The sequence below is a fragment of the Sciurus vulgaris genome, assembly GCF_902686455.1.
Source record: "Sciurus vulgaris genome assembly, chromosome: 2".
Lineage (NCBI taxonomy): Eukaryota > Metazoa > Chordata > Mammalia > Rodentia > Sciuridae > Sciurus > Sciurus vulgaris.
This window is the reverse complement of record NC_136462.1, coordinates 83,119,675-83,144,124: the sequence shown is the minus strand read 5'-3', so window position 1 is coordinate 83,144,124 and position 24,450 is coordinate 83,119,675. Positions and strand designations below refer to the sequence as shown.

Sequence of the window (24,450 nt, the reverse complement as noted above, 5' to 3'; positions counted from 1 at the left end):
AAAGAAGGGAGACTTGCACATCTCACAGGAAAGAGTACTCCACCAGAGGGCAGAGGTCCACAGACCTGGAGGTAGACACGTCCTCAATGGGGAACAGGGCAGAAAGAGGGGGTAGGGGCAACAGGGATGTCTGAGCAATGATTCCCCTTCTCAGGTACACACTGGAATCATCCAGAGAGCTTTAAAAATCCAGAGTTTCTGATCTGAACTTTGATTGCTATGGGATATGGCTGCTTATCAGGATTTTCAGGATTTCCCAAAGTATAGACAAGTTATAACCATGGAATTAGACGAACTCAGGACTCAGGAACCCTAGGCACAGCTGAGGAATGAAGTGGAAAGGGCTCCACTGTAAACAGAAAGAGACAGGGCGACAAACTGTCCCCTCCCACCTCTTTTCCCATCTAGCTCCCAGAAACCAGACAGAAGCCACTAGCATCCTGGCTCATATGCCTCAGGTGGAGAATGGTATTGGCAAAAACAACAAGTGCTCCTGGCCTGAGGACTAAGGACAGAAAGAGCCAAACAGCTGTGGCACTCCTGCTGGCTGAATTCAGTGAAGAGTAAGGGGTTAACCAGAAAGCAGAAGGGGAAAAGTGAAAGTCATCCTTGAGAGACTGAGAAAAGGATAAGAAAAATAGAAATATCTGTAATACATAGATGCATTTAAGGGCTTTGTAATTAAATAAGCAATTTAACCGAGGAGTTAATCACTTAGGCTCCCTTGGAAACAATTGTTTAGAACAAAAATAATAGCTCTGCTTAGATGGATGGAGAACACTGCAGAATGGGATTCCTCAAGCAGAAGATACATGAACAATTCTATTTTAAAGTTTCTCTTTTTCAAGAATGACAAAAATTCTATTGAAACCAAGGATAAACACACTGAAGTGTGTGTGCACATGCGTGGGTACATATTTAGATGTTAATGTAAAAGGTCACAATTTCTCTCCAAAAACATTCAGTACATTCATAAGAATATCAGATGTTTCTTTTTGTAAAAAATATTTTTGTAGTTGTAGATGGACAGCATGCCTTTATTTTATTTGTTTATTTTTGTGCAGTGCTAAGGATTGAATCCAGTGCCTCACACATGCTAGGCAAGTGCTCCACTGAGCTACAGCCCCAGCCCCTCAGATGTTTCTTAATTGCCTATATAAGCTGTTCTAGTTGCTGAATAAGCTGATATAAAGAATCAAAACCATTTATTTTGTATATTGCTAAAGTAAATTTTACATATTTATTTGTGGTGTGACTGGAGATGAAACTCAGTACCTTGCACATGCTCTCTACCACTGAGCTACATGCCCAGACCCTAAAAATTTAAATATCTAAATATCAAAAGAGCATCAATATTTTAAAGCTAGCATTGATGCTAGGAGGCATGACAATCTACTATTTCTTTTAATAATATGTTCAGTATTTTAATAAAGATCTAAATATTCAGGTATCTAAATAAAGATACAAAAAATCTAAAGGAAAAAACCATCACTCTATCACTCATGGACACCACAGCAAGAGTTCGAGAACCCAAGAATGCACAGCTTTTGAAGGCTCTTTAAACATGATAATCCAGTTCGGCTCATTTCAACAAACATTTATCAATATTCTGCCAGGTGCTCAGACTTCAAAGATGAAAGGCACTCCCTCTTCCCCCAGAGTCCAAGAGCTGTAAGGGAGACTGGCATCTAAATGAGCATCAGTCCTTAAGGACACAGGTCCAACCAAGGTAGAGAGGTTTCACCCAGAAGAAAGGCAAAACTAACTGCCCTGGGGCCTCACGGAAGCTTGGGTAGGAAATGAAGGTTGATAAGAATTTAGGGGAAAAGCAGATGAAACAGCTGGTCAAAGCACAGAAATCCCTGAAAAAGGTGCAGGAAAGTCCAAGTCATTTGCTATACATTAAGATGGGTGAGCTTGTGAGAGATGCAGGAGACCCAAGTTAAAGCCAGACCCTGAAAAGCCTACACCACCTTCCTTTCTCCCTCACCAGCCCTTTCTGGAGCGTCCTGTGAGAGGGAGGTAAATATTTCTTGGTCTCCCAGGCTCCCCTTGCTTCCCAACAGTCTGCACAGTATTTCTAATATCTAACCAATGAATACTTGGAACATGCCAATTTAAGACTTCAAGTCATTATACCCTGACCTAGAAAGTCTAAATAAGCCTTCGAATCCCTTCACTAATTCTACTTTTCATCCTGACAGGCTCTCACTACTCACCACTCCTGCCTCCTGGAAGGCGGGAGACATTGAACCCAAATGGTTCCTCATATTTAAGAAAAAAAGTTTTCCTCCCAATCTACCTAACTTTAAATTCTCAAACAGCAGGTTTGCATCCAACTCCTTCAGCATATGTTCTCTACATAACCCCAACAATTCTATAACCTCTATGCACAGTTTCTAACTCCTGAGTTCACCTTTCTTACACTGAATAGAGCAACAGACCTTTGGGTAATCAGGAATTACTCTGATTTTGCCTACTGTGTTTCCAGTTTGGGGTGAGCATAAACTGTTCTTCAGGGTGCCATCAGAATAAAGGAGATACAAGCAAAACAGAATGACCTGAAGCATTAATTCTTCCTACTATATATCCTCTCCTTTTCAGACTTAGATCTACAGATTGCTATCCCTTTTTCTTTAGTCTTCAATCTCACCTTTTATGGCTGCTGCTTCTAAAACCACCAACAAACACGAGGCACTTTAAGATATTTTAAATCTTTCAAACATTCATGTGCACTCTTTCTTTGGATTTGTGTCTCCCACAAAGTCTCTGCATCTTCCCCAGCAAACTTCTAAAGCAATAAGCTACATCTACTCACCCCATTTTCTTCATTCATCTTTCAAACCCCTACACTCTGGCCTCTGCACCTATGGCTCCACTAGAAATGCCTCCACCAGGGCGGCTCCTATGCCAGAACAACTGATTAATTTAAAAATATTTATCTGGGCTGTGATGTGCTCAGTGATACAGCACTTGCCTGGCATGCAAAAGACCCTGTGTTCCACACACCCAGATTTAAAAAATATATATAAAATAAAATAAAGAAAGAAAAGAAAAATCTTTATCCTAGTTCACTTCTCTGCAGCATTTTAAATTGTTGCTCACTTTCTCCTTGAAATTGCCTTTCCCTCTACTACCACACTGGTCTTTTCAGAAGTGTTTCCCCTTCTCCACTCTCACTTCTTCCCAGGCCTCCTCCTGTGCACATCAAACATTAACACTCTCTAGGAATACCTCTTCGTACAAGTTTCCCTGAGGAGAATGTATACTTCCTTTTGTTCTCATACACGTTCTGTGTGCCTCTATCAGATGCTGCGATCTGCTTATCCTGGAAGTTCCTCAAAGGCAGGAACTGGTTCTCATTCCTCTTTGTACCACCACTGACACCCCCAAGTTTCTAGCACAGGACCCAAACATACAGTGCTGCTCAACAGAAGTTTGTAGAATGAGTGAGAAATCAGTAACCAAAAGTTAATACAAATTGTATTTTTAAATGTGTATACAAATAACATTAAAATAATTTTGCTATACTTCCTAAAATTGAAAATTTTAAACAATGAAATAAATATTAGTGTTTGCAGTCCATCAGTTACCTCTACAGTACACAGTTTATCAGATCTCAAAGGTACTCCTTTTACCAAACGAGACGAGGTGACCTGCCAAGCAAAATCTACCTCATGCCACATGACATGTATCTCTAGACTCCTTAATAGGAATATGGAAAATTTTATTATTTGGCTACTCCCAACGGGGGTGGGGGAATACCTACCCAACTAGGGTCACCCTAGAACAAGCCTAACAAATAAGGCAGAAGATGGTGGGAAGGACTACTTCCTATGTTGTAGAACCATGTCTATCAGTACAGTGAGACACATCTAATGAACACAAAATAATTATAAGAAATCGTTTAAGAAAGACTAACAGCATAGGAGGAAAATTTGATAAACATGAAGTTAAGAAAAACATACATCTTGACTGAAAAAGATGCATCTATTCCTCAGAGAAATCACTCAACTCCATCTATAAAGCTCGATAAGACCCAGGCCGAACATTAATTTCCTAAATATCACACACAATTCACCATCCCCACTAAGCTCTGGAGTTCGGAAATCCATTCAATTTCTATAGCAAGATCTCTAGATTATTAAGGGGTTACACTGCTGCAGCAAAAAAAAGATATTTTAGAATCAAAATTGGTCTTGGCTTTAGAAAAAGATCTGTACAAATGTGGCCATATAGAAAACAGCAACACACAAATGGGGGTGGAGGTGATATTTGCAATTAGCAAAATCAGTTGATCTGTTTTCCACATTGAAAAAAGAAGATAATACCAGGTCCAAGTGACATACCCTGTAACAACAGCTGCTTGGGAGGCTGAAGCAGGAGGATTGCTTGGGGCCAGTCTGGGCAACATAGTGAGATCCCATCTCTTAAAATTAAAAAAAGAAAAAATCTTTTAATTATTATATTTAGAAAGAAAAAAATTCACTCTAGACTTCAGGGTTACAGATGGGGGGAGCTAGAATAAGCAGAGCACAGCCCTTTCCCTGAACTACCAGGAGACAACTCCTAAATTTGCCCTCATTTGCCCATCTAGAAAGATGCTTGTCCCTAATTGGTAACACCTGTAGTATTTATGAGCTTAGAGGAAAATGTGAAATTAAGGCTCATTTACTGCCATTTCAGTATTTCTCCCCTTTCTGAGTCAGACATGTACACGTTCAATGGCAAAAATTACAATGATCTCTGAAAAGATATGAAATTTCAGAAATGATGAAAGAGTATTAATTCTTTTTAAATTGGTTCCCTAAACACCATAAAGGGGAAAATATAGATTAAACATATATCAGTCTTTTGTTTAACACTATTTTCTGAGAGAGCTGAAATGAAACTTTGTAATCCAAGAAAACAATGGCCAAATTGTTTGAACCCACAACAAATCACATTTGAACCCACAATAGGACACCAGGAAGACACATACACATACCTCAACAGCAAGCTTGGTAATGACGTATCCATAAAAGGACAAAGAAAAAAAAACAAAAACATATACTTCCAGGGCACATACTGATCTTTAAATGTCCCAGTACTGGTATTAGAAATAAGATTTTTCCATCTGCTTCTAGTTCCACAAACTCAACTCCTTAATTAGAATAAACGATACCCAACAGTTATCAGTGTCAACCTCTCCAACATGAGATTTTCTACATAGAAAAGTCCCTGAAGTAGCCCCTGAAAAGTACCACACAGTTTTCATTCCACAGCTTTGCCCTGGATGAGCACAAGGTATCCCAACTCTGCCTGTACAAGAATTCAACACAAAACAGCAAGCTGCCTCTCACACACCACAGAGGACACTATTTACTCAGCCTCACAGTAGTGACTTTAAAAAAAAAAAAAAAAAAAACTTAACAGAATCTACAGCCTTACTTATCAGAAAATACCAGGGATCTATGCTGGTCAGTATTCAAATACTCTGTTAGGTTTACCTTTTGTGCTTAAGCTTTTGACTTAGTGACTCAACTGGACTACTGAAATATACTTAGACATTAAAAAAAAAATCTATATAGCAACTACATTGTAAATGAGAAAGAAAATATAAATCAAGTATATTTTTTGGTTTAAGCACATCATTACATTCTTTATTAGGAATGTTGGTGGATAAGAATCTCATTAAATATTTGCTGCCCTGTATGCCCCCAATATGTACAAATCGGAAGCACAACCCATGGCTTACAGCATTTACAACTATGGCATAGCAGAGAATGGTAATGTCCTAGAGCCAAGGGCTTCTCTAGCAGTTATCCAATCTAAACTTTGCCTCCAACCCTAACCTAATTAGAAAGTGATAATGACTTCATTTTAAAGAATGTTGTGAGTTTTACAATTCTGAGAGTATAATGAGCAATTAAGTAGGAATATCCTTCTTTTAAGGATAAAAAACAGAGTGAAGAAGAAATGGGAATTAAAAATAAAAGCACCATTCTGTTAATCATAAGAGTTGCTTTTCCAAAACTGAACTTGAGTATTTCATCTCTCTCTTAATCCATCACTTATGCTACCTATTTCCTAGAAGCAAATGGAGACATAGGGGTGCCTGGTCCCTTTTGTCCTCAGCATTCAGGTCAAACACTCCGTCAAAGTTGTTAATAAGAGCAATAAACAACAAAACCAATAGAGATGCATTTCATTTGTTCAACATCTACAAATATATCCTCCCAAAATTAAATTTGAGATAACTAAAAACTTTACAATTTATTACAAGGGCTAAATTTTCATTTAATTTAAAATTCTATTCTAATGGTTTCTGGGAATGATATACTCTTTCATGGAGACCCTGATCAAGCATTATAAAATGACCTTCTTGACCTAATGATACCAGTCAGGCTGTCTGCCTCCACCCTGACTAGCATCTCCAGTTATTGCTTCTGACGTGCCTAGTTCCCCGCTTCTCCCTTGACACTGTTTTGCCAGCTGTTACTTCTTGCTACTGCCAACTCCAGAGCCCCTACTTTCCCTTGCCTTCCCTGTTCTAATGGCTGGCCTTATGTTTCAGCTTCTATCACTCTGTTCCTCGTGTTCCCGCAACCTGAAATGCCCTCCTTCCCCGATCTACCCTTGCCAACACGGTGTCTCAAACTTTGTCAGTTCAGTAGCTGAAAATATGTATTTATGTTTAATTAATTTGCATTTTTCTTATGAGTAGGTTGAGCGATTTTTCCAACAATTCTGAGTCATTTGTATTTCATTTTCTATGAACAGTCTACTCCCAGCCTTTGCCTATTTTTAATAAGGTTGTTAAAACTCATGATATACATTAGAAATTAATTCTCTGTGATACGAATTACAATCCTATACCTCCCTCCCCCAGCCCACAGTCATTTGTCTTTCAGCTTGGTTCTGGTGAGTAAAGTTGAACAGTCTTGTTTCTGGATTGCGTACCATATTTTAAAATACCTTTCCCATCTGACATTACAAAAGAGTTTGTCCGTGATTTGTTCTATACTTTCATGGGTTCATCTGTTTTACATTAAACTTTTAATACACACACAGACTTCACCCTGTTATACAGTATGAGGTTTGAATTCCACTTTTTCCCCCCAGATGGTGATTCCACTTGGACCAATATCATTTCTTTCCAATGATTTGAAATGCTCTAGAATATTTCATTTATTTTTTGTATATATCTTGATCCCCTGATGCTTAGAATTTCTGGGGAGATGAGATTCACAAAACTAGGATTAACAGTATTTTATATTTAAGGTACTATAGCTTCTTAAATTATAAGAATTTATCTTGCTTATGAGTTCTTCAGGAATGGTATTAAGAACTATGTACCCTTATGTGACTAGCTCACAATTAGTACTTAATAAATGTTCTCTGAATGACAGTGAACTACATTATTTAATGCCAGCTATTGCTGGCACAGATTTTGATTCTCTTATGATTTCTAAGAGCTGCATCACTGGTAAGTCGTGCTGATGTCCCAAGAGGTAATTGTGCCAAGCTTCCCCAACCACCACAGACTTTTCTTATTCGACAAGTCCTTCAGTCTAGTCATTATCTAGGAATCTCACTAGTGCCAATGAAAATTTAATCACAATTTGACACTTACATTATAACCACTGTGAAAAATGATTTGGCTGTTTGTAAAATTAAGTATAAATCTACACTACAACCCAGCAAGTCTACTCCTAGGTTTTTACTCAAGAAAAATGAAAACATTGCATATAAAGACTTGTGCTCAGGAGTTTTATTTAAAATAACCCATAACAAACTACAACAAATGTCTGTCAATACAAGAACTGATATAAATAAACTGTGCTATAGTCACATGATATAATACCGGTCAGGAATAAAAAGGAATAAGCTACATTCAACATCATCAGTGGATTTCAGAATCACTATAGTATATGAGAAATGTCAGTCATAAAAGAATACTATAGAATTCCACTTGAATGCAGTTTCCTATTAATATAGGTAAAATAATCATAATGACAGAAATCTGAACCACAGTTGCCGAGGAGAGGTCCAGAAGGGAAGAAGAGGGCCTTTCCAGAGTGATAGTGATCTTTTATATCAATAATTTTCAAAATATGATTCCCCAAACCAGCAGCACCTGTGAACTGTTAGAAATATAAATTTTTCCATCTCTGCCCCAGATCTACTGAATCAAACTCTGGAGGTGAATGTAGCAATCTATGGCTTGTCAAGCCATCCAGGAATTTGATACATACTAAGAACCATTATTCTATAACTTGTTTGTAGAAGTCAGCATACAGGTGTGTACAAATTGTCAAAGCTTATCGAACTGTTCACTTAAGATCTGAGTATTTTATATGTAAGTTATACCTCAATTTTTAAAATTTGGATACAATTTTTAAAATACTATCATTAACTCAAATCTCTCTTTTCCACTTGTTTTAGTTAACTTGATAAATGGCAAGGTAAACAAGAATAAGGAAACTCCTTCCCCTCCTTTGCTCTACACTTCAATCACCACTCAGTATATTCACCTCTGAAGCATCCCTCTCCTCTTCATCCCTACCCTCCATGTCTGATCGTTCTAGTCCACTTTCCTAGTTCCGACACCTTCTGTTCCTCATCACATCTAGTGAAACAGTATCCATATCTCCTTCCCCAATGCATTCTCTGCATCAACAAAGCTATTTCTCCATGCATGGGTCTTCTCAATCTCTTTTTGTTGCTTCTTTAAAGCTCATGGTTCATGACTCCTATCCAGAGCATGAAATTCTCCATCCCGACTTAGTGGGGCACTAAAAACCTTTGGCAACCTGGTCTTGGCCCATCATATCCAGTCGCCTCAGACCTTATACCAAGTCAAGATTTTGCTAATATGCCAAGCATGTCCTCGTCTCCAATTCTCCACTCAAGCTCTTTTCATGGTTAAAATGTCATCCGTTGCACTTCCCTGTCCACTATAATCCTAGATATGGAGCAGGCTTCACTCCATATTGAAAAAGTTGGTTAGCCATAAAAGATAGAGGCTTGCTAAAACTTAATGGCTTACCAGTAATATCCAGAACACAGAGTGGACACAAACACAGCCTTTAAGCAACCTGCATTGTTGCACATAGGTGGCAGAAGCATATGATCTGCTAATGCACAGTTAAGATGGCCATCTATACTGATAACAAACTGAATTATAGAACCCTCAGGAAGTCTGGATGGTATATACCTGTGGCCTGTGATTAAAAAACAATTTTCATATTTAGATTTTATTTCTTTACATTATGCTTCCTGTTAGCTCCACAATAAAAAAAAACATAAGAAAAATTATAAGTGCAAAATTTCAAGATAATTAAAATATATGATGCAAATTATACATTTAAGACACTGAGAATTTCATAAATATGTAAAGATTCACAAACTACAATAATATACTGTTTTAATATGTAGTCAGTGCTAAAGGGTTATAAAATCTTCATTATAAGAAAGAAGTAATTGCAGATGTGAGGGCGATCTGGCTGTGACATCTGTCACCCCATTGATCGCCACGGTTGATTCAGTTGATCTGGTTGGCTAGGTGGGTGTTCCCTGCCACCCTCACTGTTCCACGTGCATCCCTCTCAAAGCCGTGTGCTTGGTCAAAGAGGACGACCTTCCCCTATAGAGGAGGACTGTTCTTTGGTCAAGAGTATACGAGTAGCCGCAGTCCCCTTCTAGAACCTCCAAATAAGCTCTCAAGAAAGAGGTAACTGCAAATCATTTTTGTAAACAACACTTAAATTTTATTAGTTAATACAAATAATCTAAAGATTATTTAAAATATACAGGAGGATATGCATAGGTTACATGCAAATACAGTGCCATTTTATTTAACTTTTATTCTTTTTTTTTTTTACTTATACATGACAGAATGTGTTTTGACATATCAATACACACATGGAGTATAACTTCCCATTCTTGTGATTCTACATGGTGTTATACTGGTTGTGTATTCATATATGAACATAGGAAAGTCATGCCTCATTCATTCTACTACTGTCTTTCCTGTTCCTATTCCCCCCCATCCCTTCCTCCTATTTCCCCCTGTCCAATCTGGTGAGCCACCACTCCCTGCCCTGCCCTTCCCGTTACGGTGAGTCAGTATCCACACAGAATATTTGACCTTTGGATTTTGGGAATTGGCTTATTTCACTTAGTATAATAGACTCCAGTTCCATCCATTTACTGGAAAATGCCATAATTTCATTCTTCTTTATGACTGAGTAATATTCCATTGTGTATATTTAGTACCATATTTTCTTTATCCATTCATCAGTTGAAGGGCACCTAGGTTGGCTCCATAGTTTAGCGACTGTAAATTGAGCTGCTCCAAACATTGATGTATCAGTGTCACTATAGGATGCTGATTTAAAGTCCTTTGGGTATATGCTGAGGAATGGGATAACTGGATCAAATCATAGTTCCAGTCCAAGAAAAACACTTCTTGATTTTATTTGCACCCCTTTGTTCCTAGTTCCTTAAACTTCCTTTTAAAAATCCCTTGCTGACCCCAATGAGCAAGGTGGACAAATCTTCATCTTCTCTGTCAGTTGACTTTTCAAATAAAAGTTATCTTCCTTGCCTCACCTGTCTCTCGACTTAATTGGCCTATTGTGTGGCAAGCAGATGGACTTGGGTTCCTTAACAGGTACCTTTTAAAATCCAGTGGAAACATCACTTCTTTAATAAAAGTTCCTATCACCATACTCTTGGCAGAATGAATTGCTCCCTTCCCTGTGCTTACATTTTTCAACTAGATAAAATGTATATTGACCTAAACTGTACTTTTTCAAGCAAATTTCAGTCTTCAAGAACCTGAACTAGTAGTTTCAAGTAATCTCTGAATATCACATCTTTGTTTATAATCTTTCAATAGGTACTTATTACCTACCAGATAAAGTTCAAGTTCCTTAGCGGGAAGTCCAACACAAGTCTATGTTCAGGCCCTTTAAAGCCTCTTGAACCTCTCTCAGCACTCCCTGAGCCTCAGTCATATCCCTACCCTCAAGGCACCAAGTCCCCAGGTGTTTCCATTTGTTTCTCCCCCTGCCTGAACTCCCTCCTTTCCCTATCCCCACTACTCCCCTTTCCCCACCTCAGGTTCTGATTTGAGTCAAACTAGAACACAGTAATAACAGATCACTAGGTCCAAGGACTAGGAATAGGCCACAAAGGTCAGAAACCAGGCGAAGAGGAATGAGAGCAAGCAGTAGCAAAACTTCTCAGCAAATGCTGGAGAAACTACCAAAAGAAAAGCATCATGTCTGCCCTGGGAAAGCTCATTTAGTGGAGGCTGGACAGACAGAAAAAAAATTCTACGATGCAGTGTTCGACAACAGAGTGCTAGCATATATATCATGCTATATACAGACAGACACACTCATATACACAAATACACAAAGAAACACGTCCAAATAAATTAAAGGCACACCATATAGGACAGAACCCAAGATCAAAGACAGTTAAGCAGAAGATGTTCTTGAATTCTAACAACATCTATGCTGCAGAGTAACTCCTACTAAATTCCTGTTGAATGATTTGCCCTTAGGCCAGGTGTTTAACCCTTCAGAGTCTTAATGTGTTTATTATGAAACGAGGGACCTTGATAGGAAATGGAAGTTTCTTTAGCAATATTCATAATTAATGAAAGCACAATCCTAGATAACAGATGTATGGTCCTTTAACATAGGAGTAGAGGGAGAATTTTGGAAATCTAATCAGGAGGAAAAACAATCAACAGATACATGGACTTCATATGTCACATTCTGTGAATGTGACGTTGAATTTTAAAACCCTGAAAATTGCAGCTTATAACGGAACTGCTGACACAACCTCAACCACACTAGCAAACCAGAACCAGGTTGTTATGGCAACTAGAACACTCGGGTTAAGAGAGAGAGAGAGGATCTTTGCATGTCTGATTTTGTTGCCACTTCCATTAGAAATACTAAAAAAATGTTTATATATAATCTCAGAACTACATTCATCACAGGAATAAACAAGTCTCTTATTAACCTTTTGGAACAAAAAAATTAAAATGGGTTTTAAAACATTAAAATAAAATGCACTCTTCCTCAGGGAGCCCTAATCAATGCTTGCCACCAACTTAGGCTTGGCACACACCCCTGATCTTTCCACATTATACTAGCTATTCCTCCTTTGCATGAGTCATTTCACCTGCTACTCTGTAGACACTTGAGTGGCTATCACAGTGACAATGATATTGTTCCTCATATGCATGTCTCCCCTACTCCACCTCAGCTGCTGGAGGGCAGAGTCCAGCACTTAGTCGCCTTCATAAATCAGTGCCTACAACAATGCAGGCATTTTCAGTGCCAAACTGTTCACTCAACTGAAGACTAAAGCATAAATCTTATCAAATTATAAATATCTATATATAAATAATGTAACATTTTACCTTGTCAAACATACTTCTTATAACACATATCATCTTTCTTATTATGCTTAAGAATCTCCGTTAAAAAAAATTGAGAAGTAAACAGTACATCTCATGGAAGGAACTATAAGCTATGATTCCAATTCCTGGGCTAGTGTTCTAACACACCCTCTGTTAACCAGTTGCAAGATCTGCATCCTTGGGTAAATGCCAACCCCTCAGATGCTCAGAATTCTTGTTACTAGAGATGCAGGGCAGAGGCCTGGCTCTTGGGTTCCAATGAATCAGATCTGGTCACTTGCAAAAACGCGAACAGAAAAGATAATGCTGAAAAGCAAGAAAGGAGCCTTAACCAAAATGTTCACACTGGGAAGACAAAGTGAGATCCAGCATCTCAGCCTGTCTTCAGGGAATTGCCATGAGCTTTAGCTGAAGAAGAGGAAGAGCTGGGGCAGCAACATGAGGCATGCATAGTTAAGCACGCGTGGTCGATTGTGGTCTTCTGTGAGGCAGCCTCCAGAAGTCCTCATCACCTGAGGAGGCAATTTCCATTTGATGCTCAGGATGTTTATCCAGCAGACCTGTAATCATGGAAGGAGGCCATCTGGTTCCCATAGGATGACTGTCCTATTTAGAGGGGTCATCTCACCAAGGGCTGATGTGCCTGCAAGGCTTTGCTCTTCCAGAGAGGTGTAGAAGGAAGACCAAAGACTCAGCCGACACTCCAGGGGTCTGAGCAAGATACTGCAAAAGTCCCTGTCAATTCTGTCTCAGTCTTAAAGAGACATGAGATAGGTTAGGTAAATTTAGAGCTAAGAAACCTTGCACTACCCATTTTTAGATGAATATGTCTTAAATTATTAACATACTGTGTTAGTCAGCTTTTCATTGTTGTGACCAAAGTACCTGACAAGAACAATTTAGAAGAGGAAACTTTTACTTTGGTGCATAGTTTCAGAGGTCTCAGTCCATGACTGACTGACTCCATTGCTCTGTGGCTGAGGTGAAGGGGGTTACAGAGGAAAAGTTGCTCAGTTCATGGCAGCCAGGGAGCAATAAGGGAGAAAGGGACCAGGGACAGATATAGTTCAAGGTCACACCCACAATGACCAACTTCCTCCAGCCACACACCACCTCTTACATTCACCATGCAGCTAATTACTGAACATGGGTTAATCTACTGATGAGGATAGAGCTCATGCTTTTGGGGGGAAATTCTACATCCAAACCATAACACGTGCCTATGTGCAGGGTTGAAAAGTTCACAAAGTTTTAAGTAATAAAGGAAACACATACAAAATGAAGGCAGAGATGACAAGGTTTATACTGCTTTTATTTTCTCACTGGACATCTGCAGGCCTAAGTAAAGGTCACTGCTTTAAGCAAAAGTAGCCTAAGTTCCTGTTATAGTTGCATCTAGAAAATGGGATGTCTGATCATCACCTTCCTGCCTATGAACCAGTATCACCAAGAAAAAAAATATTCTTAATTAAGGAGATATGACATGTCAAAAACCAGTCATAAGTATGTGGGAAAAAGGTACACTAGTGGGAATGCAAAATGGTGCAACCATTATGGAAAATGGTATAGAGATTCCTCAGAAAACTTGAAATGGAACTACCATTTGACCCAGTTATCCCACTCCTTGGTCTATACCCAAAGGACTTAAAATCAGCATTCTACAGTGACACAGCAACATCAATGTTTATAGCAGCCCAACTCACAATAGCTAAACTATGGAACCACAACTAAGTGCCCTTCAACAGATGAAGAAAATATTATATATATACACACACACACACACACACCATATATATATATATATATATGTATATATATATGTATATATATATATAAAACATGGAATATTACTCAACTTTAAAGAATGAAATTATTGCATTTGCTCCTAAATGGAAGGAGTTGGAAACTATCATGTTAAGTTAAATAAGCCAAACCCCAAAAAACCAAAGGTCAAACGTTTTCTCTGATATAAGAATGCTAATTCACAATAAAGGGGGTGGATAAGGAAGAATAGAGTTACTTTATATTATGTAGAGGAGAGTGAAGGGAGGGGAGCGGGTATGGAGGTAGGAAAGATAGTAGAGTGAAACAAACATTACCTCATGTACATATGACTGCATGACCAATGTGATCCTACAATATGTACAATCAGAAAAACGAGAAATTACACTCCATTTATACATGATTTATCAAAAATGTATAAATGCATTCTACTGTCGTGTGCAAGTAATTAGAATTTGAAAAAAATTAAAAACACTCAAACGATTTTAAAATGATTCTCAACCAGGTTTGGGCAAGAAGCAGAGTACTGCATATTTATCCTTAGAGTGGCTTTTCAAACTGCACCCCGTACAGGAAGATTGATTTATCAATTCTTTCCTACTTTCCTGGAATACTTGCCAGGAGAGAAGTCATGACTGGTACATGTTACACATAAGTGGTGGAGACATGAAAAAACGCAAGGTTAAAAGCCGTCATTGAGGGCTGGGGTTGTGGCTCGGAGGAAGAACGCTTGCCTGGCACTGTGAGGCCTTGGGTTCCATCCTCAGTACCACATTTAAATAAATAAAATAAACATCCATTGACAACTAAAAAAAATTTTTTTAAAAAAAGCCATCATGATTTGGTTTCTCCTTTATTTGGCTATTCCTTTAGGCTAGTTCCTCCCGTTGCTGATTTGCATCGTTGTTTTTCATCTCTTCCTCATGGAATATTTTGCTGAGAATGTTCTGCAATGCTGGCTTTCTTTTTGTAAATTCCTTTAGCTTTTGTTTATCATGGAAGGATCTTATTTCATCGTCAAATCTGAAAGTAAGTTTTGCTGGGTGTAAGATTCTTGGTTGGCATCCGTTTTCTTTCAGGGCTTGGTAAATGTTGTTCCAGGCCCTTCTAGCTTTTAGGGTCTGGATTGAAAAATCTGCTCATATTCTTATTGGTTTCTCCCTGAATGTAATTTGATTCTTTTCTCTTGCGGCCTTTAAAATTCTGTCTTAATTTTGTATGTTAGGTATTTTCATAATAATGTGCCTTGGTGTGGGTCTCTTGTAATTTTGTATACTTGGAGTCCTATAAGCCTCTTATATCTGGTTTTCCGTTTCATTCTTCAGATTTGAGAAATTTTCTGATATTATTTCATTGAATAGACTGTTCATTCCTTTGGCTTGTTTCTCTAAGCCTTCCTCAATCCCAATAATTCTTAAATTTGGCCCTTTCATGATATCTCATAATTCTTGTAGATTCTGTTCATGATTTCTTACCATCTTCTCTGTTTGGTCAATTTTGTTTTCCTTACTGGTCTGTCAATCGCTTAACTTAACAGGAAGCACTCAAAGCAATCCTTTAAAAACATGAAATCATGAGATTCCCCTGCTTGAAAAACTTTCTATAAGTCCCCTCATCTTACTGCATGTCATATCATGTGATCCAGATTATTCTTATTTATTCATTACTATACTAAGATGCATCTTCCATTTCTCACTTAAGAGAGTTCTACCCTAGAAATTATCTCTTAATAGCTCTATGTATTATCTACCTATTCTTGGAACTTTTCTCATACCTTTGTCTTTCAAACAACATATGAAAGTGTTAAATGAAATCTAACCCAACTCACAGAATCCCCAACGCTCCTTATTCTGAGAACTAATGTCTGCTCTTATAGTTGTCTTGCTGGCTATTCACTTAATGATTTCTAGGGCTATTTACATAGTTAGCCATTTATTGAGGCTTTTAAAAATAGACTAAGGTATTAACTTTGTTGAAATGTTTTTTGAATCTGAAATGTAACCCTCTTATTTCTATTGATCCATGGTTATTTCTGATACCATACTACCTTTTCTTGACTGTCTATTCACATAAGCATTCAAGGATTCCACATTCTGAGTCTGTAGTATTCCATTTGATTTATTTATCTGAGTCCTTATTGGTTGGTTGTACGGATTATTTGCACTTGCTCACAAATATAATTAATGCTATAATTAACATCTTTTCATCAGTATCATGGCACAGGAATTAAGAGCACAGAACACTGAGGTTTGGATCCTAGCTCTGTCATTTACAAGCTCTACAAAGCCTGGACTAATGACTTTAACTTCCATGTACCTTCAAGACTCTATTTTTTAAGAACTTTTAATGATACATAAAAAACATTAAAATTATATGTCACTGGGGCACCATGTAATGTTTGATACATGTACACAATTCATAATGGTCAAATTAAAATAAACCTATATATATCCCTACAAACATTTACCATTTCTTTATAGTAAAAACTTTCAAAATCCTTTCTTCTAGTTTTTGGAAATATACAGCACATTGTTGTTACTTATGGATACCCCAGTATACAATAGTTCACCAGAGTTTCTTGCTCTTACCTAACCATAACTAAGTTACCCATTAATTCAACTTTCCCCATCCCTCCAGACTCTGGTGACCACCATTCTACTCTCTACTTCTGAGACCAACTTCTTCATACCCCCCACATGAGTGAAATCACACAGCACTTGTCTTTCTGTGCCTGGCTTATTTCACTTAACATAATGATCTCCAGTTCCATTCATAATGCCACAAATGACAGGATTTCATTGTTTTTATAGCTGAATAGTATTCCATTGGGTATACGTACAAGGATTCTATACTTTCAAAACTAGATCCACCATCCAGAAAGTCACTAATGTATAGTTTTCAGAATTTCCTACAGAGCCTGTTTGGATAAGAGACTGACAATGAACAAGCTTTCTACATTGTTACTAAATGTTTACCTTGAAATATTTTTGCTCATTGCTTTCTGAATGTCACCCTCAATTTCTTTGAAAACTGAAAATTACCATTAGTTCAAAATATTTACCTATATAAAACACTGCTGTGAAATAGTATTGTAAAGCTGGTAATGACTACACCCAAATTTTAGCCTAAAATGGAAGCCCTAAAACACTCCAACAGTTATGCAGCCTATTTAAGAAAAGAGCACTAAAATTTGTTTAAAATGGGTGGCTGGACTACACTGTCTCTACAGTCCCTTCCACAAATAATATTAAGTTAAGTTCCCATAATAATAGTAACAACGCTGCTATTTATTGAGCATTTGTCCCCTGCATGCCAGGCACTGTGCTCTGTGCTCTCCACGGGTCACTCAGAACACATCTGTAAGTGTGCTACCATGAGATGTTTCCCTCTTTAAACACCCTTATCAGGCAAGAGATCACCTGGAACCTGTACTTCTTATTAAAGATTTCTCTAAAAGAAAGCAAAATGGAGGCTCCCAGACCTCAGTGGGGCCTGCCTCGTTTACCGGCACAGGAAAGAATGGGTTTTACTTTGTTTTGATTTTGTATAAGGTGCTTCCCCAAAGAGTAAATGCCTCAAGCTGCTGAGAAGGAATTAAAAAGAAGAAGAAAATAATCAGAGCCCATTCAAATAATCCTACATACAAGAGAGAAAGGCACCTTGCTAGACTGATGAAGATGCAGTACCAGGGCTTGTCAAGAAAGCAGGAGTGATCCTTCTGGAGATGAAGAGCTACAGGGAGCATCAACATAGCGTCAATAAACCTGGAAATCTCAAGGACCCTAAAAGTATATAATGTGGGTGAACCTAACACGCTGTCCTAAAACCACATGTTCAAATATCTGTGCACCACTAGACATCAAGGACACAGACCTTGTTTGTTTGTTTGTTTGTTTGTTTTAACTTAACCCCAGGACATAGCATAGTTCTGTAACCTAGAACATAAGCAGAATTTAATAAGTCTTTAATGAGAAATATTAGTAACCAATCTTCCCTGGAATATATCAATTCCACTTACAGGGCAAGGTTTGAAAACCAATTTTTCAAGGTGTGGTTTGGAGACCTCTAGTGGTTGTCTGCAGTTTACCAGAAGTCAAAATCTGAAGGGTGACAGGAAAGGGCCCAACATCAGAACATGGGTTAGAAGGCCCAGACCTTGAAAACAAATAGATTCTATGATGAAGAAATACACAAAGTTTAAAATGAAGTTTTTCTTAAATCTTGAATTAGAAGATAAAAATGTAATATAGTACATGAATTTGAAACAAATAAAAAAAGAATTGTTTTCTAATAATTTTGTTGTCAAGTACAACATATATAAAATAAATCTTTTAAAACAGAATTTTTTTAAAACTGAATTGAACATAAATGACTAGCATCTTAAAACGTATTTATGTTTGAGAGACCATAAAAGAATAGAATGTACAATTTGGGGAAGTTTAAAAAAAAGACATTCCTTGCTAAATACAAAGTATGAAAGATGAGAATAAAACATTCCTTCTAATAAAATAAGAATAAAACATTTCACTGTTCTCAAAGACAACCAACTCTCAGGGTCACCTATAGGACATCTGAGATCCTAAAGAAACTGCAGATCTCATTTTGATAGAATGTTGGTAATACTGAAGAGGAGCCTAGACCTATGTTCTAGGTCACAGTGTGGAGTTCCACACTTCAGTGATCTGTATTCCCAGTAAGGAATCATACTGGACCCTGGAACCACCAGGCCTGGATTTATACTATAGTTCAACATCTTCCTGGCTGAGTAAACTTAAGTGACAACCTCTCTGTTCCTCAGTTTTCTCTTTTATAAAATAGAAATAACAGTCTCTAGTCTGTGCCTCAGAGCTGTTAAAAGTAAAATGCAGTATACAGTACATCCAAAGAACTGAGAGCAGTGTCTTATACCAATCGGCCACTAAAAAAGACTCAATTGGCCACTAAAAAATTACCTAGCGTGACCCACGTAAGCCAACGAAGATTTGAAGTCTTTAACAAGAACAAAAGAACATATTTTAGAAAAAGCATACATGATTTTACAGCACTCTTAAAAAATTTAACTTTTCTCCTTAGTTTAGTAACTAAAAAATACATTCAAGTGAGATAATGAATATTTGAAATGTCCTAAAAAGAAGTAACTGTCACAGAAGAGACTTTTTTCTCCTACTGTAAAAGCTGTTATAGTTTTACAAAGGCTCAAACAGTTGTGAGCATACTTCTAGGTATGGAACAAATGTTATAGCAAGAAAAAAGCTTTGTGGGGGATAATTTTTCTTATATATAAAGTTATTTAAAAATGTATGAAGCCTATGAAAACTTCTGAAGTTGTTTAGTCAACTTTAGAGTGGAAATGGGAGAATTCAAACTAAATATGAGAATAAAAGGAGGTACAAAAATAGAAGATGAAAATTGAGACATCAAAAAAAGAAAACTACAATTAATAAATAAAAAGAAAACCATTCTTTAGCATATGCATCAAAGAACAATACTATTCACAGAGGCAATTCCTTGCTTCAAATCACAAGGTTTGACCAATAGAAAGTAAAAAATAAATGTAGGTTTCTATAAAAAAGATCATCAGGGGGCTGGGGAGATAGCTCAGTCAGTGGAGTGCTTGCCTTGTAAGCACAGGCCCTGGGTTCGATCCCCAGCACCCAAAAAAAAAAAAAAAAAGATCATCAGGACACCAAGAGCAAAGTCACAATGGCTGAGGTGCACCTCTTCTGATTTTAGAATTCTCTAAGTCATCAACTGAAGTAATGTTTTTCTATTAATTCAGTGTATAACCAGGTCACTGGAGATAATGATTCAAAACAGAGTGGGAACTTACAGCCCAAGTGCACTTACCACTGATTATTCTAGCTCCTTACATAACCACAATTTCTCCAACCATATGAAGTTCTCCAGCAGAACCTGCATGTTTGCAAATACATTTTTGATACTGACATTACTTTATAAATGCTTAAGGAGAAAAATGACAGAGACGACTTAGAGTTGAAGCATTTAGGTTCACCTTTTCCCACTTACCTGTATATAATGGTCATAGTCTAACCATTTACTAAGTTTTTTCAATAAGTGATAAGCATGTATGTAAGTTACACACACACTCATCCTTGTTTAGCAAGATTTAAGAGACAAGGCATAATTTGAGAACATTTAAAAGTGACACAGTTACTAAGCATTTGTGCAATAACATGACATATGACAGAAATCATAGCCAAGAGACAGCACCTGTGACCTATGGGCATGCTGGGAGAGGACATTCTATAGCTCTTCATAGAAATGGGACCACAGTCCTCAGTAATGGCTTTGCACCTACATGGGCACACAAAGACATAATTTCCATTCATGTTCTTTGAATGGCTCCCCATATTTCACCTTCCCAATTATTCATCTAGCCAGTTAAGAAGATGAAAGGAGAACGAATTTCAATGAGAATGAATTTAACTAGAGGAAGATATGGCTCACATGTTATTTCAGGACCTCATGTTCTTACACGCTGGAAAAGTTAGATACACAATCAAATATTATCAGGAGCTAGCAGTTCACCCTTATAAGGAAAATGAAATTCATGGGGGATGGAACTTGATATCAGCAGAAAAAGTATGTTATAGTCATTGGTTAACATGAACACAACGGCCCCATTGGGTAGAGTTTTTACTTTTCTTATTTTATATTTTCACAGATGTCACATTCAAACAATGAAGTGGCTTAAAACTTGGAAAATTTATTGTAGGAGTGTTCCACTATATTTGATAAAGTAACAAGTAAGGTAGTTTTTTCAACCATGAAGGAGAACTGATTGTGGAATGCATTTAATTAAGTTGCCCAGCCCAAAAGATAGCCTCAAGAGCTTGAGTAGAATCTTAAACTACATCCCCCAGACCAAATCACAAAAAACCTATAGAAAGCAACAAACCAAATCAGTGACTCATCATTACCATATAAATTGACATTACTTTGTGGTATCATGCAATATTAAGTGGGAAAAGATCCATAAAATACTCAAATGAGATATGTTGTGTATTCATATTACAAATGTATACAGAAGACAACTAAAATCTATTTTTCACATGATCATGGAAGTCAGTGTTTAAATTTCTAATGCCTAACAAATAAAAAAGGTATGCTTTAGATTCTTAAAAAAAAAAAAAAAAACCTACATAAAAAGACAATTTGAGATACAAGGAATTTAAAATGGACTGGAAAGTATGTCACCCCAAGAATTATGCATTCCATTAGGTGTGAAAATGATACAGTGGTCATGTGGAAAAGTGTCCATATTTTTTTATATAAACATACTAAAGTATGAAGAAGTGAAATTATATTTGCTTTAAAAAATCTTAATTATCAAGTTTGGGTAATGGGTTTATAGGTATTCATGTATTGGCTTTCAGAATTGTATGTAAATTAAAAATTGTATAATAATTCAAGCATTTAAACATTCTGTTGTCTCTAGAGACACTCCTAAAGACTCTATGAACAAGCAGAAAAAGACACTCTTGCTAGTTTTGAAAACTGAAGTATAACTCTGTAATTGACATTTTAGAGCTGTGTTTTATACAGCTAATCAGAATTTCATCTAAGAAAAAATTGCAGTAAAGACCCTGTTAAAATTTTATACCAAATGATGACTCATAATACTTTATTCCAAAGCAACAAAATGCACATGTCCAAAAGATAAATTAAAAACAGGTGTGTCTCTCATTTTAAAAACAGCCTTTCCCAATCACAAACCTTTAAAACTCAATATACTCTTTCCATCTCGTACTTCTTAAAATTTATTTTCCTTAAGAAGAAAGTTATATGATGAGTAAACAAGTGAGCAAAATTTCTGCAAATAATGCATAGCAAAGAAGCGGGGGGTCGGGGGGAACCCCAGCCAAAAGGGCTCACAGGGAGAAATGAACATTTTCAAAAGCATTTTGGAAGCTTATTACAGCTACCTCTCTACACCAAGCTCTCTTTTTCCTCCCAAATACGTCATTTAACTGTCTGTCAAAATAACTCTTGCCCATTCTACCTGATCACACTCAAAGCTGCAGCTTTTCCTGGATTCTCTTCTCAGTGACAAGCTGCTCGGAGAGCACCTATCAACACGAATGTGATCATCTGTTCCTTTCTTCCTTCCTTTCAAGGCATACTGCTGTCCATCAGAAGTAATTAATGGGTTTGTTATGTATGAAAGCGTCATCGAATCAGTTTGCTGTCTGGTTTCAATAGCTCATATCAGCTCTTCATTCATGCCAAGTGTGCTCACTGTCCGAAGATATGATAAAGCTGTACTTCCTTTTGGATTTTTCCCTCGCTATTCAAAACAAGTGCACCACAACTATGTGTTACAGAAGCACAAGGAGGACAGAAGAAACCCCTTCACCCTCAGCAGAAAGGCAGCTAATGGACTAAAAAAAAAGTTGGTAAGAAGAAAACCAAGGGAAGTAAGAGGGTGCAAGAGAACGTCCATGCTTCTACAGATATTAATTTTAAAGCAATGTGATTTGAGAGTGCGAGTGGTTCTGAAATATGGACCGGCAGAACTTTTCCAGAGGGTAAAACGTCTGTAAAAACAACCAGGATTTCTCACTGCTGAAACAGTCAATGAATTTTTAATAAGTTCTGAACACTGTGGTCAGATCAACTGCTATTATCTGATAAAGGCAAAATTCACCCTTCGAATTCTATAATCCTATTCAAATGAAGTCTTCATCTGCCGTGTGCTGTCCTGACTAATGCTACAGGATTATCAGGAATACAGGCAGAGACACTGCAAGAAATAAGACACACTGGTATACGAATACACCAAAGGGAGTGAAGAAGGCATTTCGGGTACAAAAACTGCTATTTCCAGCTGGATTTCAAATTACTGAGCTTCAAACCAACCACTGCCAGGTAAGGTTTGATTTTATGACATTAATTTATAGCTTGACTACTACAATTATATCTGCTGTTGCTATGAATGAGCCAGTAGATTTGAATTTCATGCAGTTCTCTCTGAAGCTTTATGTAGATTTAAGTCTTCGAAGGTAAATACTTGTTTCTACTTACGTTGTATAAATGTGTCACTTATAACTAATAATAAAACATCCCCCAAATCCCATTTTCACTGGATCCATCCCATCTTTGTCTTCATTTTTTTAATCCCAATTTTGTTGTATTTAGAAGCTTGAAAAAAAATGCTTGAGATGAGCCCAGAATGGTGCATAAGAATCATTCACAGATGCTTTTTAACAATCAAAAGAACTTTATTTTCCAGGGCACTTGGTAAAACAAAACAAAAAAATTTAATAAGCATTTTAGTATTTGTTAATGTAAAAGAACAAAGCTCAATGATTGATTTTTATTTTTAGGGAAAAAAAAAAACAAAAAAAAAAACAAAAAACAGCCGTGATGTCATTCATTCACACTAAAGAAAACCAGGGTCTAGTAAATGCACACTACTAGAATGGGGCTCATTTACCCTAAAAATAGTAGGATGTGTTCTTAAAAGACTGAATGAGGACAATTTTCTGATTTAACAACAGAACAAAAAGATGTCTGGTACATTAAAATCTCAAAGTTTTAACTCAGTTCAATGGTCCAAACTGTAAAACGCAAAGAACTAGGGAAGCCATCAAAGAACTTTAAAGGATACAATACCTTTTTAAAATTCCCTAGAAATTACTCCATGATGAGACTTCTACAGACTCTTGGCAAAAACAAAGGAATGTCAGACTTCTTCACCTGATATTTTTATTCCCTACATAAAAATCAACCACATGTAACCATTTTCATTTAAGTTCAAAAGAAAGAAATTCATAATGTAATCTTATTAAAAAGCCCTACAACAAATCATACTTCTGTTACCTCTTTAGAAGAGATGAGGAGGGGGCTGGGGTTGTGGCTCAGTGGTAGAGTGCTTGCCTAACATGTGTAAGGCACTGGGTTCAATTCTCAGCACCACATATAAATAAATGAATAAAATAAAGGTATGTCAACATCTAAAATAAAAAATATATTTAAGAAAAATAGATGAAGAAAGCAATAAAAGCAAATTCCACCTAATTGTGGAGATCTTCTAAAGTAAGGGAATTATCAGAAGTGATACTTTATAAAATCAAATATGAAATTCTTTTCTTACATTTCACTAGATTCCTTTTTTCAAATTTTCATTAAGACAGTGAAATACATAATCCCTTCACTCTTTTCAAGACAGTCTACAGGAGACTTAATCTCATAAATCCTTTGCTTCTGAAATCACTACA

General features: G+C 37.0%; 2 protein-coding genes across 2 annotated transcripts in view; one reads left to right on the top strand and one right to left on the bottom strand.

The window, feature by feature from the left end:
• The window catches only part of AVEN (apoptosis and caspase activation inhibitor), a 204,578-nt gene that overhangs the window by 108,229 nt on the left and 71,899 nt on the right, over window positions 1-24,450 (bottom strand). The gene's annotated exons all lie outside the window — the stretch shown is intronic.
• Window positions 19,897-24,450, top strand: part of CHRM5 (cholinergic receptor muscarinic 5) — a 90,134-nt gene continuing 85,580 nt past the window's right edge. The window contains exon 1 of the mRNA XM_079126360.1: window positions 19,897-23,098. The gene's annotated coding sequence lies outside the window, so the exon portion shown is untranslated. The remainder of the gene's footprint in view (window positions 23,099-24,450) is intronic.